At 36.0% G+C, this 16,018-nt stretch overlaps 1 long non-coding RNA gene across 1 annotated transcript in view; it reads right to left on the reverse strand.

Moving 5' to 3' along the window:
• The window catches only part of LOC125272547, a 35,165-nt gene extending 21,383 nt beyond the window's left edge, over positions 1–13,782 (reverse strand). The window contains exon 1 of the long non-coding RNA XR_007185875.1: positions 13,345–13,782. This is a non-coding gene — a long non-coding RNA (uncharacterized LOC125272547). The remainder of the gene's footprint in view (positions 1–13,344) is intronic.
• Between the last annotated feature and the right edge of the window lie 2,236 nt (positions 13,783–16,018).

Consider the following 16,018-nt stretch of genomic DNA (forward strand, 5'->3'; position numbering starts at 1 on the left):
AAAAAATGCAGAACAGTTTCACTACCTTCAGTTTGCCAAAAAATGCTATCTAGGTTGGCTCCTTACTAGGTAAAACTTACTGCACATTTTAGCGACATGCACTCTTGAACATTAGAGTTTTTAGTAAATGAAAAATGTTTCTATTATAATTAGCACACTTGTACAATAAAAAAGGGAGGGATAAGTAGTACATTACTAAACTTTGATTTGTAGCAGATAAAAATGTGGGATTGCAACATGAGAAAAAACAATTGAACATCTGTGGAAAAAAAACCCCATTGAAAATACCCATTTAAAATAATTAAAAAGCTTAAAAAAACATCCAGTCATGTAGAAGCCTGGTGAGGTGACATTTAAAGTGACTAACCTTCCTGTATTTCTTCCTCTTACTATGTTGATGTGCACAACTGGCTGTCATTGTAAGCAACTTCATATGCATGTGGAAACTTATGGACTGACAATTGTCCCCCTGCTTTTAGCTGATGCATGTGACTTTCTGAGGATTGCAGAGCAAGTGCAGAACAGCAGTTGTTTAGAAGAATTAAAGCTTGGATGATGTCATCACCATCATCTTTACCCCACACTGAGATAGAACAGGAGATTGTAAAGGTATCAAAGCTGGAAGGACACACAGAGGGGTTTGGAGTGCATAGTGCTAATTGTAGGAAAAGTATAGAGGAAAGAGTCAAAGATAACCAGTACCATTTCTCTTTCTCATGTGTCTCACACCAATTTGTCTCTGAGTTTCTTCTTCTGAGTCCAAACTAAGGACAGAAAGTTTGCCAAGCTGTGGATGCTTTGCAAGAGATGTAAAGAGCTGCTCTCTGAAGGCAATTTATTTGTAGATTACCAGGTATGAGAAATGCATTATAACATACTAAGCGTAACCAGGAGCATGCAAAAATGCAAATATTAGACTTTAATAGCTGTTCATATCCACGATTTTGGACTTATTACCTTTATATGAACTGCAAACTGTAACAGAGACCAGCTAGTAAAGAGCTGAGCAGGTAAACCTCACTTCCCTTAACCCTTAAGAGGCACACTAGTGACAGAGGCTAGAGGCTGCGGTCTTTAGTGTCCTTGTTAGCATGCCCGCCTCCCATGCCGGAAACGTCAGTTTGAATCCCGCTTGGAGAGGTGCGAGTAAAACCGGAGGGGTAATGTTGGTGCCGTGACCCGGATGGAAATGAGGTTTAGGGGGGTGAGTGTAACGGAGGTCAGCTAGGAAAGAGCTGTGCAGGTAAACCTCACTCCCCTGGCCTCGAGAGGCACACTAGCGACTGATGCTGGAGGCTGGGGTCTTTAGAGTCCTTGTTAGCGTGTGGTGCAAGTAGAACTGGAGGGGTTATATTTTCTCAAAATATGGGTTTACCAAAACCTGTCAGCAACTGTTCAAAACACCTCAGCAACTGCATAGCAATGCCTTACAAAACCCTAAATTCATGTCACCAAAAAAAGTGGTTTGTAAACGAAAAGTTTACATTTATATTTTTGCATTTAACAGACACTTAAGAATTAGGAAGCACAAGCAATTCAGATTTGAAATATCTTTCTAAAATGAAGATAGCTCTGAATTTGAACAAACCTTAATTTAACATGAACAGTGGGTGTTGAGAATTATCACATTCAGTGTTAAAGGCCTATTTTATGCCTTACATTGTCACATATACATTGGTATTGATGTCCCAGGAGTCTGTACAGATGGTTGAGGCCAGATGAACAGTGACAGCAACTGAAGATTGTAAATACTTTTAATTATACTATTGCGCTAATCCAAACCAAAAAGTTAACTCAACCAGAACTTATCTGCCTGTGCTGGGATCCATTCCCCCTCGTCTGGTGGATCAAAACTGACATCCTCTAGTTTTTCATACACTTGAAATCCCTTTAATGTCCATCTCTCATAACCAGGCCTTTGAGGACAGGCCTGACAAAATTAACTGTCATTAAACTCATCAAACGCTTCATAATTGGATTGCTTTTTGAAGCAGACATACTACAAATTAAAAAGAAGGAGAGATGTGAAGAGAGGTGTTCTCTTCAAGAAGACTATTTCCACAGCGTCTTTCAAAGTTCTGAAAGTCTTTTTGAGCCTGAAGAGATACATTAATGAAAGCCTTAGAAAGAATCTTACTCTGGTTTTATAAGTTAACTTTAAAAGGATTAGAACGTTAGCAGGACAAATTCACTAAGAAATTGCACCACCTCTGCTGAAAAGACTATTTTAGACCTGTATTAGCTTATTTGGAGCTAGCCATATTGCATAGCCAAATTGTTCATCAAAAATGTATGGTTAACCAGTTTGGTTTTTGTATTGAATGGCTGCCAGTTAAGCTAAGCTTGCTAGGACATCAGAATACTGGTGTCAATGACAAATAATAATAATCGTAATAATAAACACAAGATGCCCCACATTTTTTTCTAATAAATAATAATAAAATACTATGCGAAACTACTTAAGGTTTTCTTTTTAATTTCATTCATTTAAAATGGACAGTTTTAATCATACTGATATTTCTTAACCCCCCCCCCCCCCCCCCCAAAAAAAAAACTAAAATTAATTTAAATAAAAAAATTAAAGGGTTAGTTCACACAAAAATGAAAATTATGTCATTTATTACTCACCCTCATGTTGTTCCACACCCGTAAGACCTTCGTTCATCTTTGGAACACAAATTAAGATATTTTTGATAAAATCCAATGGCTCAGTAAGGCCTGCATCGCCAGCAATAACACTCCCTTTTTCAATGCACAGAAAGCTACTAAAAACATTTTTAAAACAGTTCATGTGAATACAGTGGCTCAACCTTAATATTATAAAGCAACTAGAATACTTTTTATGCACTAAAAATAACAAAAGTGATTTTATTCAACAATATCTAGTGATGGGCGATTTCAAAACACCGTTTCATGAAGCTTCGAAGCTTTACAAATCATTTGTTTTGAATCAGTGGTTCGGAGCTCGTATCAAACTGCCAGGAGTCACTGAGCCATCGGATTTGATCAAAAATATCTTAATTTGTGTTCCAGAGATGAACGAAGGTCTTACAGGTGTGGATGGAACGACATGAGAGTAATTAATGACATAATTTTCATTTTTGGGTGAACTAACCCTTTAAAAACATTGCATTTATTCTGTCAAATAATTGACCCACTGGGACTCACAAACTTTGTGTTTCAGCACTAAAACCTCTGTTTCACTCATTAAAGGTGCTAAAGAGGATCTTTTCGTCGACTGAGAAACCAAAGACTGTTAGTGAGTTTTTGAAATGAGCGCATGCGTAAGAACAGCCCCCCTCCTTCACAGCTTATTTCAAGGGAACGCCTCCCAAAACTCGTGCACGAGTATTGGAACACGAGTGTTTACCACCGGCATTCGCTGTGTCGTGTTAGTGGATTCATTATGTCGGACTCACCGCAGGTAACTCATAATCTGCAGTTGTTATCCCTGTCTCCTGACAAAAACATTGCATGCAGTGCCTGTGGAGTGTGGAAAGTTACTGGAGCGTGCAGCCGCGCTCGTCTCTCACAAGGAACATCATGGCAGTGATTGACAAGCCAGAGGGCCAATCGTTTACGCGATGATCGCGTAAACGATTGGCTGATGTTTTTAAGGCCCTACCTCGTGCACAGATGATGTATATTAATATTATTCCTTTCAGTGCACCTAATAAATAGTCTTTTATGAGTTAGTAAAGACAGTTTCAAGTAATATTGCAAAAATGTATAAAACAAAACATCCTCTTTAGCACCTTTAAGCTAATCAGACAATTTCAGTTTTGGTGCAAAAACAAAGCAACACTGTTCATGCTTACTGAATTTTTTAGCATGTTTCACATTATACAGACAGAATGCAGCAGCTTAAAAAAGGAAACCCTGGTTGTGGATCAGGATCGTGTACTATGCGTTTAACGGCTATGAACATTCCGGTCATAGTTCCTTAAGATGGCATTTTTCTTGCTTTTGTGCCGCTTTCCATCGTTGACACAGGGTCGTGGGAACCATCTAGCATCAAACAGTGTGACCTTATTAGCCAGATTTTCTCTGCTCTCCAACCTCGCTAGCATAACGACCCTATCTCCCACATTCTTTGGCGTCACGTATCAGTGCCCAAGCACAACGTATCAAATGTGAACTTTCATTTGAGTACAACTGCATGCGTATCTCTTTCGGCAGGACATTCCGTTCGCTTGTTCATCGGAGTCTGTCTCGTGACATTTGGCTGAAATATCACAAAATGTCAGCGCCATGTTGGGGAGAGGGAGGGAACAGGTGGAGCTCTCCATAAACCTGACACAAGGACTGCTCAAGGCATCTGGCTCACTCTCTACTGTGAGCCCATTGCATATGAGCTGTCATTGTAACATGATGTTAAGTTTTGTTTAAAGACAACTTTATTCTTAGATTACACCACCTTAATTTCTTTATCTTATGCTCTCACACAAACACAAGCACATTGGTACAAACATGCCTGCTAAAAGCTACAGGCTTTTAACCTTTGTGCAAATCTGTGCTTTGGGCCATTGACATTATGGAGTGACACTCTCTGACAGACTCTCACAGGTAAGGATCAGTGATTATTTTATTGCCAAGCCAACACAAATTGAATAAACTGAATAAAGCCTGCATTGCTGACACATTTTTATTATATGAAAATATATTTGTTGGGTAATTATGGGATTTTAAGTAGATTTAAAGGGATAGTCCACCAAAAAAATTAAAATCCTACCATAATTTGCTCCAATGTTACTGCAAGCTGTAAGCATTTCTTTCTTTTGCAGAACATAAAAGATGATATTTTGAAGAATGCTGGTAACCAAACAGTTTTGTTTCTCATTGACTAAAAAAATATAATGTAAGTAAATGGTGGCTGAAACTGTTTGGTTACCAACATTCTTCAATATCTTTTTTTTCATGTTCTACAGAAGACAGAGTCATACAGGTTTAGAATGAGTAATGTCTGTCAGAGGGTTTGTAATCTGCCCATGTGAAATAAAAGACAGGAGGCGAGAAGGAAAACCTGAGGCACAGAACTGGTAGTCCAATGAATCTTTATGGATAGTCGCATAAGTACACTCACATACATGTAGAAGCAGGTAAGGAAAAGAAATGCAACAAACAAAACAAAATGGAATAGACAAGTTAGTTTTCTATAATAGTCAGCGGTAGTGCAGCCATCTCTCTCTTCCAAGCAAGGTCTCTCCTTCATCCGCATATGTATGCTTACAAAAAAAGTGTGAATGCTTAATGTGATGTTAAACAAAAAAAAAAAAAACAGAACATATCTAAAGAGGTTGACAAAACGTCTTAATTTGTAAAATTTATTTGTACAATGTAAGCTATTAAGCTATTAAGAAAACAACCCGTTTACAAAGAAAGTCTATGGGCCCTATTTTAACGATCTAAACGCAAAGTGTAAAGCGCACGGCGCAGGCGCACTCAGGGCGTGTCCAAATCCACTTTTGCTATTTTAACGACGGAAAAACGGTCCGTGCGCGGGGGCGCATTTTTAAAATGGGTTGTCCCTATTCTCTTAATGAGTAATGGGCATAACGTTCAATAAACCAATCAGAGTGTCATCTCCCATTCCCTTTAAGAGCGAGATGCGCTCGCGCCATGGCGTATTGCTATTTACATGGCGTACACATGATGAGTCAGTTAATATATATGTGTGTGTATTGGCACGATTGTTCAATTAATTAGCCATCATTATAAGTAGTAATAGGCTGAATTGAAAATAGGTAGCCTAATTCTAATACACGCAATGACTATTCATCATTACATTTTTATATTTATGTAGCCTACACAATAATATTCTTTTACACTGTAATCCTTTTGTTTTTAATATTAGGCATGTTTGTGTGATGCGCATCCCTGTGTGTAATAAACAAAGTCAACGCGCACTGTGGACGCGCCCAGAGGCGCAGTTTCTACCAACGCGCTCTAACAAAAAAATATTGCGCCATTGACTTTAGACTTTAGACCAGGTTTGAGTTGGTCTATGGCGCAGTCTATTTTCAGCTCCTTAAAATAGCAATGCGCCGGCAATGCGCCTGAACACACCTCTTTTTTAGACCAGCACGCCCATGGGCGCACTAACTGGCGCAAATGCATTTACAAATTTAAGGACGTGGTGCTGAACGGGAAAACGCGAACGGCGCCGGACGCAAACTAGCAAACACACTTGCGCTGCGCCTTGCGTCGCATTGCACCGGTTGTATGATAGGGCCCTATGACTTTAAATCACTTCATTGTGCTCCACTTACTGAATTACCTGAGGTGTGTCTTTACACTGTAGCTCAAACAGTAGCACATAGTAGCTACTAGCTAGCAATACCAAGGTCATGGTTTTGATACCAGCATTTGCTTGCCTGACAACTTATTCTAGAGCAGACTAGACTTAAATGTCACAAAACAACAATAAAAATTATGAATTAAGAAGGAATAGATGCCATTTGACTAATCATACTAGAGTCACAGGAAAATGACATCTTGAACAAACCCTTTACGGACTATCACAGAGGCAGCTAACTGGTTAACTGGAAGCTCTTAAAGTGCCTGAGTTGAACATGGCCACTACTGTCTCAGCACGAGCAATAAATAAAGGGTTGCTGGTGTCAGGTTCATGAAAGGACACCTAAACTGGTACACAAATAATACCAAGAGATATTTATCTATAGATCAGTTTTATGAGGATACATAAACAGTTGGTTGTTATGATATTTCACAATATTAGGAAATACATATGAGTACTCACAAACTGTGTTGGGGTTAACGCATTACAAGTAACTTGAGTTATGTAATCAGATTACTTTTTAAAGTAAAGTAACACATTATTTTTTCAATTTATTGACCCATGTTGAGAGAAATAAAGTGCAGAGGTGTTGTGTGCGTTGACATGATGGTTATTGTAGTAGTCTTAATGTGAACATGCATTTATTCATCTCACTTCCTCAAAATGAATAAAAACAGTGAAATGCAATCTCAGAATTTTATGCAAACATGTAATAATTAACTACATTTAATTACACAAATATACTTTATGTATTTAATCTCACTTTATTAACAAATGTCTTTGCTGCTGAACTTCAATGATCTAATTCAACCATACTAATAAACAAAAATAAGAACTTTTTTCTCCTGTATCCTATTCTTCTTCAATCCAGATTGGCAGCACAGCTGAAAGGTTGTTTTGAGCTGCGCCTTCTACTGTACAGGTGTAAATGTACATTTCCTTCAGCCTGAGGCTTATTCATTTCACTTATGGTGTGAAAGAGCCTTTACATTTGCCAAAAATAGAACTTTTTTTGTTGTTATTAAAAAACAAACAAAAAGTAAGGCAACAGTAATGATTCGCCAGAGAGCGGGTTGTCACACATAAGCCTATAGCACTTGTGTCACTGATTCAGTTCACTGAAACTTGAGACATAATTTAATCTAAATTGTCTTTTTAAAAAAAAAACTTCATCCTAGCTTACCCTAACTTCAGCATTTAAAATATTTGAAACATTTTTAAACTTTTCACTGTCAAATTAATTCTTTTTTCAATTTAAGTTTTTGATTACTTGAAACCTACACATCTTTTTAAAACTTTCGTTTAAAGCCTCTTTCTATAATTCCATACTTTCCTTTTAAGCAGTTTTAAAGCCTCTCTATCGCTGACTGTAAGAGAGACTGCATTTTTGAGAGAGCAAGAAAGAGAAACACATTTAAAATCTCTGTGTGCTCTGTAACAAACTTGATGGATTTCCAGAAAATGTAATAAAAATGACAAATTTACAGCTGTTTATCTGGCACATACTCAAATAAAACAGCAGGGATGTTAAGAAGAATAGCTCACAAGTTCCTGGGTGAACTGTTCACCTAGTGGCGAAATCAACTAAAAAGGAGGATAAAAACTGATAGTGAAAATGTTCTAAAATTATAAATCAGTGCAATTATCACTTTTGTAAATCTTTACCAAAATTTCGAGGAACTGTATTTTGAATTTTAAAATTAGTGCTTACATTTAAATCAGGGTTTTCACAGCACAGATGTTTGAAAGACATCCATATGCAGTCTTCCATAAGCAGATCTGTAATAGCATTGTTTATACTGCATTTTTATCCATGCAGTATAGTGGGGGTCATTTCATTGGGGCAATAAGGTACTGACACAAACAGGAGTCAGCTGCTTGGTAGGACAACACTGATAACTGTGATTTCAATAATTCACAATGCATAATTGATAGTAGAAAATGTGCTCTCTCACTTTCTCTGCTCTCACAAAGGTTAATAATTCATATAATTCTGTGGAATAAATTATACAAAAATGTTTTGAAATCCACAAGGATCCTGTCTGGTTGGAACTATTGAACTCTAAATTGCATTTTATTATCATTTCATGAACCTCATAAGCTTCAAGTTGGTAAGAATTTATTTGCATGTTCCTGCAATAAACCAGCTAAGCAGATAAGTGTGCCTTCCTAAACTCGTGCTGTGATACAGCCAGTGCAGGAGCAAAAAGATCATCCTAATGAAATTAAATAAAATGGCATTTAAATATCTGAGAGGGTAGCTTTAATCTTTATGATTAATGATTCAGTTCTTATGAATACTTTCATATCAATTTCAATAAAATTGCAGAAATCTATATGAAAATATCAACATTTGAAAAGATTTTCCCTCACTAAGCAGTGGATAACTTTAGGTTTTTAATTACATCCTGTTGAGAATCCTCAAATGAGCTTGCCATTATGTAACACTTAAATTTAGTTTGAATTTGACCAGAGCATATTTCAGAAAGTCTATTATAGATATACTTCCATAAACTACTAATACACAGGCACATTACACTTTTTTTTTTTTTTTTTTTAAAGTTAAAGAGCTCCAAAAGTCCTGAATAACAGGAGTGATCTAAATGAAAGTTGGCCTATATGTCAGGATTAAATACTTTTACATATATGCAAGAAAAATTTTATATCAACATCCATCCCTGTCATCCTCTAAAAACTTTCACTCTGTCTTCTCCACTGATCAGAAGGAAGAAAAGGCATTCTAAACACTAACTGTGAAGCACATACTCAGTCTGACCTTTTGTTCGCTTCAGCCACTCAGTCTTGGCGGCTTACCCAGACTTATATACTTCCCCGGAGTGCACTTGTTGCTCTGGCCTCCCTGAACCATCCTGGTGTGCACTCAGGGTCAAGGAAAGGGGAGACCAGTTCAATTTGGATCTTAGCTCAAAACCTCACTACTTTTTTTCTATGAAAACAGCCCTAATACATACTTCATAAATGAGTTCACTTTATTCTGAAACTCTGAGCTCTTTGACAGATAGTGCCACCAAGTCTAATTGAGGGCTGAAATCCTTTTATCTTTTTTATCCTGTACAAAGAATCAAAAACATGTTTGATCAGAATGGAGGGCATCCAACTTAAAAGTAATATTTTATTGGAGGAGGTGCACAGCAGCATAAATAGATCTAAAGGAAGATATATGGGTCTATGCTTTTTTTGGTGGCAGAGAAGTTCATGTATTCAGACGAGGACAAACTAACAAATGACATTAGTATGAGAAATTTTGGCTTTTTTAGTTTTATAGACATCAAAGCATAGATAGCTCCCAGACCTCAATTTTCTTTACTTTAGCTACTACAGTATGTTGTTTATGTTTTATAGCCTATAATTTTACAGTCTAGATACTAAATTAGTATATTATTGTGCTTATTGTTGACAAAGGTTATACACTGCAAAAAAATAAAACTTTAAATCAGTAGTTTTATATTGTTTTCCACAAACTAAATCATAAACCATAATAAATGTGGTTAAAAGAAAAACTGAATAAGATATTATTGTAACGGTTTAAGGTCAAGGATGAAGAAGAAGATGGTATAAATGATGACAGTCTTTATTAAACATAAGTCAACAACTTAAAACAGTGTGCCATGCACAAACAATACCAGACCAAGAATGAGTGAAGGTGAGGAACTTAAATACACATGGTAATAAATTAAATGATGAACAGATGTGATGAACAAATGAATATCAATGGTAACTGATTAGTGGCGGGAAAAGGAAAACAGGTGAAAACACACTGATAGAAAACAAAATCACACCTAAATTTGACAACTATAACATGTTTTATGCATAAAAGTACACATTACCTTTTTTAAGTTAATAAAACAAGAAATAAATTGTAATTAGAAAATTATTATTTATTATTGCAGTGTAGATATTGTAATATGCGTCTTTTGTGTTTTGTGATTAAAGAGGTTATTGTGATTAAATAACAATCATTCTCCCTCTACGGAGAATGGATAGCAAGATTGGATGTGCTGAGATTGGATCTGCAATCTGCTTTTTCAGGTATTTTTTTTTTTTTTAAATATCTTCTCACATTCTCTTTCTTCTTCTTTTTTTCTTTTTGTCCCTCAGACTGAAGTGTTTAGTGCTGCCCATCTCACTTCAGAGCTGGGCAGACCATCTGTGCAACATCCAAGATATCAATATTTTTGTACTCTCTATTTTTCTGGCAGTCTTTATGTCTAAGTGGACACAACAAACCTATAATCTGGATCTGTGTTATCACAGCAACTATTTTGCATCTTGCATTGTTTTTTTAAATATATACTCTGGATGAAATGACAACACAACCTTAAATATCACTTATCTCTTTAAACTGTAAAAATATATTTAACTTGAGCTTCCTTGAAAAGAAACAATGTGGAGAAAAACATAACATGGTTTAGTGGTTCAGGCTGGTAACTGGAAGGATTTAAGTGTTTGATTCGTTTAAGCGTTTACGTTTTTTTAAATTTTTTTATTTATTTATTTTTGCTGTTGGCATTGTATCCTTTGAGCACAACCATTGTATCCTTGAGCAAGGCACTTAACCTCTAGTTGCTCCACAGCCATTGTGTGTGAAATAAGTGTACTGTAAGTCCCTCTGGTTGAAAGTAAGACATGAAAAAGAAGGCAAATGAAACAGAAAAAAAGATATATTCAATGATGATGTCAGTTACATGATATAGGTGTTTTTCTGTAAAACAAAATGTTAAAAATAGTGTATTTGTTAACCAATGAACATCTTAATAGTTATCATCAACCACCCAATGGATGCCACTGAGAAAAAATCTGACACTGTCAATGAAACTGCACTGTAAAAAAAATCCCAGTAAAATTTACGGTAAAAAACCAGCAGCTGTGGTTGCCAGAACTTTGCCGTAAAAAATACAGTAGCAACGTAAAAAAAAAAAATCTGTTAAATTTACGGTAAAATAACGTATTTCATAAACTGATATAATGTTAATTTACCAACCTAATGAAGCACTAATATCTGTTTTGTACCTTTATAATACACTGACAGTCACCAAACACAGTGGTGATAAGAGTCACATGATGAATCAAAGTTCATTACAAGCAGCTTTTCCACAAGCTGACGAGACCCGACAACACTAACCTATAGAAGGTGCACACAGTGTCATTCACACACACACACACACACACACACACACACACACACACACACACACTAAACACCATCATGGTAACATGCATGACATTTTAAAAATGCAATAAACATTAATTTAATAACATTAGATGTAACATAAAACCCTAATGTACATAACTGATTAGAAAAAAATGAGAAAAACTAAGAAGAAACAGAGTTATTTCAACGAAAATATATCAAATGTGAAGTGTCACGCAGGGAATTTTGGGAATGTCAATTTACGGTTGTTCACTGTAAATTTAACAATGAATTGTTATTTTTCACTTCCAAAAACTGTGAATTTAACGGTAATTTACCATAAAATGTAAAATGTACCGTTAGATCTATAACAGTTATTCACCGTATATAGTACGGAAACTTTCTGTAAACAAATTAGTTTTTTCACCGCAGCATTTTTACAGTCTTTTACTGTTAAAATCACGGTCATTTTTTTACAGTGTGAGCATAATTTTCTCATACACATAACCATAAACAAACACAACCACAACCCACACTACACAAAGTCGCATGCTCAAGTCAATAATATCCTGCCAAATGTCAACATGTAGGCTAAAATTAGAATCCTTGTATAAGCTTTTATGGTCAAATGATTAAAGTAGCCTTGTAACACACCATAACCATGCTATTTATTTAAATCATGCTTGACAGTTGCATTTGATAGGAGAAAATGGTAAATTATTGCTTGTCTTTGTTAAAAGAGACCTCTGTCAGTAGCATATGTAATTAGCTAGCATGAATCTCCTCCTATCGTGCCATATCTGATTTCTGTCAACAGGCCTCTCTGTACATCTATATCCCTGTCTCTGCTTTGAACTGCTGGTAAAAAGCAGTGGGTACTCTGGAGAGTTTGTATGCTATAGCGTGTTTGTGTGTGTGTGTGTGTGTGTGTGTGTGTGTGTGTGAAGTGTGGTCGATGATAAAGAGGAGAAATGAATATCTTTCGGCACTGTCAATATGAGACACCACATTTAGACCCCTTTGAGGAAACCCAGGTGCAAAGACCAGACCATGTGTGTCCCTTGTGCATAAGCACACATACATTAATATAGTGTATAGGAACAGAGTGGAGTTTACAAGAAATAATTCAGCTCAAAAATGAAAAATTTGTCATTTACTCACCCTTATGTCATTCCAAGGCCACACAACTTTCTGAAGTTATTTTTTGAAGAATATCCTAGTCACTCTTTTAAATATGAAGGACATTAAATGTTTTTGGCTCTAACATGTCAAACCTGACACAGCTCTTTTAATGGAAGCAGATGACTTAAGAAAACTTGAAATACAGCACACACATCATGTGGACCAATTTTATTGTGATTTTCTTGGCGTTTTGCAATATAATAGTATATGCTACATAGAAAACAATAATGTGGAAATAAAGAAAATAAAATTTGGAACATCATGTGGATAAGTAAGTTTATATTTTTGGGTTGAACTGTTCAATAATACATAGGCTTTCAGTGATATCTCTAAATACATTCATGTTCCTATCGGAAAAGTTTGTACTGGAAGTGAAGTATTATTTATGGCTAAATGGTCTGTCACGATTATGTTCTGTTTAGTTAGTTCCTGTTGTGTCTGTATGAGTTTATGTTAGTTTCTATGGTTACACATTAGTTATAATTTAATTCAGGCGATTCATGTTTAGTTTACCTCTGTATACTTCCTGTTTTTGTTTGCTCATTGTTCTGTGTTGTCAGTATTTACGTGGTTGTATCTCCTGTGTTCTCCTGTTTCTTCTGCAGAGTATTATTAAAGACTGTTTAGTTTGATATTCCCTATCGTGCTATTTCTCTATAACACCCACACGTGACAAAACACAGAACCAAAAAGAAACAAAACATGGACTTACCAGCGTGGCACCTCCTTCTCCTCCCTGAACACTGGAATTTGCTGGAGTATTTGGGCTGGATGCTCCAGGATGGTGGTCTCTGTCCCGCGAGCTAGCAGCTTCACCTTGGGCTTCCTGGCATAGAAGTCACCCTGGTCCGTCAGCCTCTCTGCACCACCGGTTCCTTCATGCACCCTGGTTCCACCTCAGTCGATCAGTCCCTGGGTTCTGCCCATCCTTTCAGCCAAAGCTCCACCCTCGCTTCTCCCGCCATCGGCTCCACCATGGTGTTTGTCTCCTCCTGGTCCCTGTCCATCACCAGCTCCTCTTTCTTATAGTAATTAGAGTATAAAGGGACACAAAACTGCCAGTTCCTCGCCACTGTCAATTTTTTAGAGACAATGGAACTAAATCAACACTGAACTGACTTAAGCTGAACAATGACACTGTTTTCTTCTAGAGCCGCTGTACAGCCGAAACAATCTCTATTGCATAATCTTCCTGTTATCCCTGTAAAGCTACTTTGAAACAATCTGTATTATATAAAGTGCTAAATAATGCTGACTTGACTTGATAGCTTCATTCTCCTTCTGTTTCGGTTTCTTTCATTCAGTTTCATTGAGTGAATTTATTTGTTTAGACTAGTTATGTGTTCTTGATTTAGTTAAAACTTTTGTGCATGTTCATGTGAGCACTGATTCTGTGATCACTGCTTGCAAAACGAAGTCCCTTTAACAATGTGATCACAGCTACATACTGTTACAGTCTGGTAGTATATCAAACACACGACGAGGAAGATAATAGTTAAATAAGTCTTTACTTGAATATCAATTGGGATAATACAGAATCCAGGCAGGAACATACACCACAGAAGTACAAACGTGAAACATTAAACGTTAAACGTGATACGAGACCCGACAATGAACTGAAGACAAACAGGAACTTATATACACTGATGAGTTAAAATGACAAACAGCTGCGATGAATGTGATGAGTGTCCATGGTAACAGATTGTGGTGGGAAACTAGAGCAAAGGAACACGTGACAAAATGAAAACCAAAACAGACAGAACATGACGTGACTGTGACACATACCTTGAGTAACACTGTACCCAGTAAGAAAGATTTGTCTTTCTGTAGTCATGAAAATAACCTTTCTGAGTGTTCTCTCGATGAACAGGTTAATTGATTGTAATAACAGGTTAATTGGTTGTATAATTATTAATTTTACTGCAAGTTAATTTTATTAACTGATCCAAATATTTATAATAAAGTATAACGAGTTATAATTAATTATTCATGTTTCCCTGCTAATTTGCTACAACACATAAAATATGCTATTTCAGTTAAATATAAGGTGATTTCATCAAGTGTCACGTTTAAAATTTTATTAAATTACATGTATTAAAAAACAGTTCTGTTCTGAGCTCAAAATTAGAAAGCTGTGTTTTTTAATTGCAACCATCGTGAAAAAATTGGTGGCTGAGGTCATTACAGAGGGCCCATTTATTTTTGATAACAGACACCTGCAGAGATGTGCATGAGCTTGCTATTGCTATTGATCAGTGTTTTTCTGTCCACAATGAAAGTCAGTGGGGTCCATTATTTATTTTATTTTTTTGTGCTTGAGATTGAGAATGGTCATTTCTCAGCAGGTCAAAAGAGAAAAAAATAAGAAATAAGTTGATTAATAATAAATAATCAAGAAAGTTTGAGACTAATATTAAAATTTAAATATTCATTACATTCATGAGCATATACACTGATTAAATATTCAACAATTCCTCTAACTCTGTTTATGTTATTAAGTAAAGGTAGGCCTCATTTGCTGTGCACGAAATGTGAAAAGCCGATATAACCAAAATGACTTCTGAAAGAACTCATCTAAACTTATGATTTCTCATTATAATACATTCACGCATAATTCATGTGAACAATGATACATATGCAAAAAACACTGCTAAAAGTAATGTGCGCATAATATCTTGACACAAATCATCTCATACAGCAAGAATCTGATTTTCTAGACATCAACAAGCAATTATCCATTCATAACTCTATCAAAATAAGGTCAGGAGATTTCATTTTAATAATAGGTTTAGAATTAGAAATCAAATAATTTCTCTTAGGTCATTTGAGTTCACAAGCTTCTGTGGTATAAACAGATTTTAGATTTACATAGATAGATCACATACATTACATTTAATAATATTTGATAAGAAGTTGGATGGACAGTTTTTCTGTTTTCATCTTAAAACATCACACAATTCTCACGCTTTGAAACACTTTTTGTTTTTTGCAGTTAAATAATAGATGATATGTATACCTAAAGGCAGAGGTGGAATATTTTTCTTGTCCCCCGGTGCCTGAGTATTGATCCTGCAATAGTTCAGTATTCAACGCTCCAGTAAACAGTCCCAACGGAGATCTAGTCATCTCATGAATTTGTATGATTGAATTCCCTGTGTGATAACATTGATCTGTTATATTAGATGGACTGCAGCCTGAGTAATCTAATGTAGAGCCAAGACCTGACAGGTGGAAATGCAAGATAATTCTAATCTTTTCTTCTGTTAACAATGGCTGTAAGCTATTTTAGCTCTGATGTGTAATAAAGGTAATATTTGCAAGGAGGAACGGGGGAGGAAAACACACAGTCTTGTGTGCATCTGTTTTATTTTCTTCTTAAGTGTAAA

The sequence above is a fragment of the Megalobrama amblycephala genome, linkage group LG7 (genome assembly GCF_018812025.1).
Source record: "Megalobrama amblycephala isolate DHTTF-2021 linkage group LG7, ASM1881202v1, whole genome shotgun sequence".
Classification (NCBI taxonomy): domain Eukaryota; kingdom Metazoa; phylum Chordata; class Actinopteri; order Cypriniformes; family Xenocyprididae; genus Megalobrama; species Megalobrama amblycephala.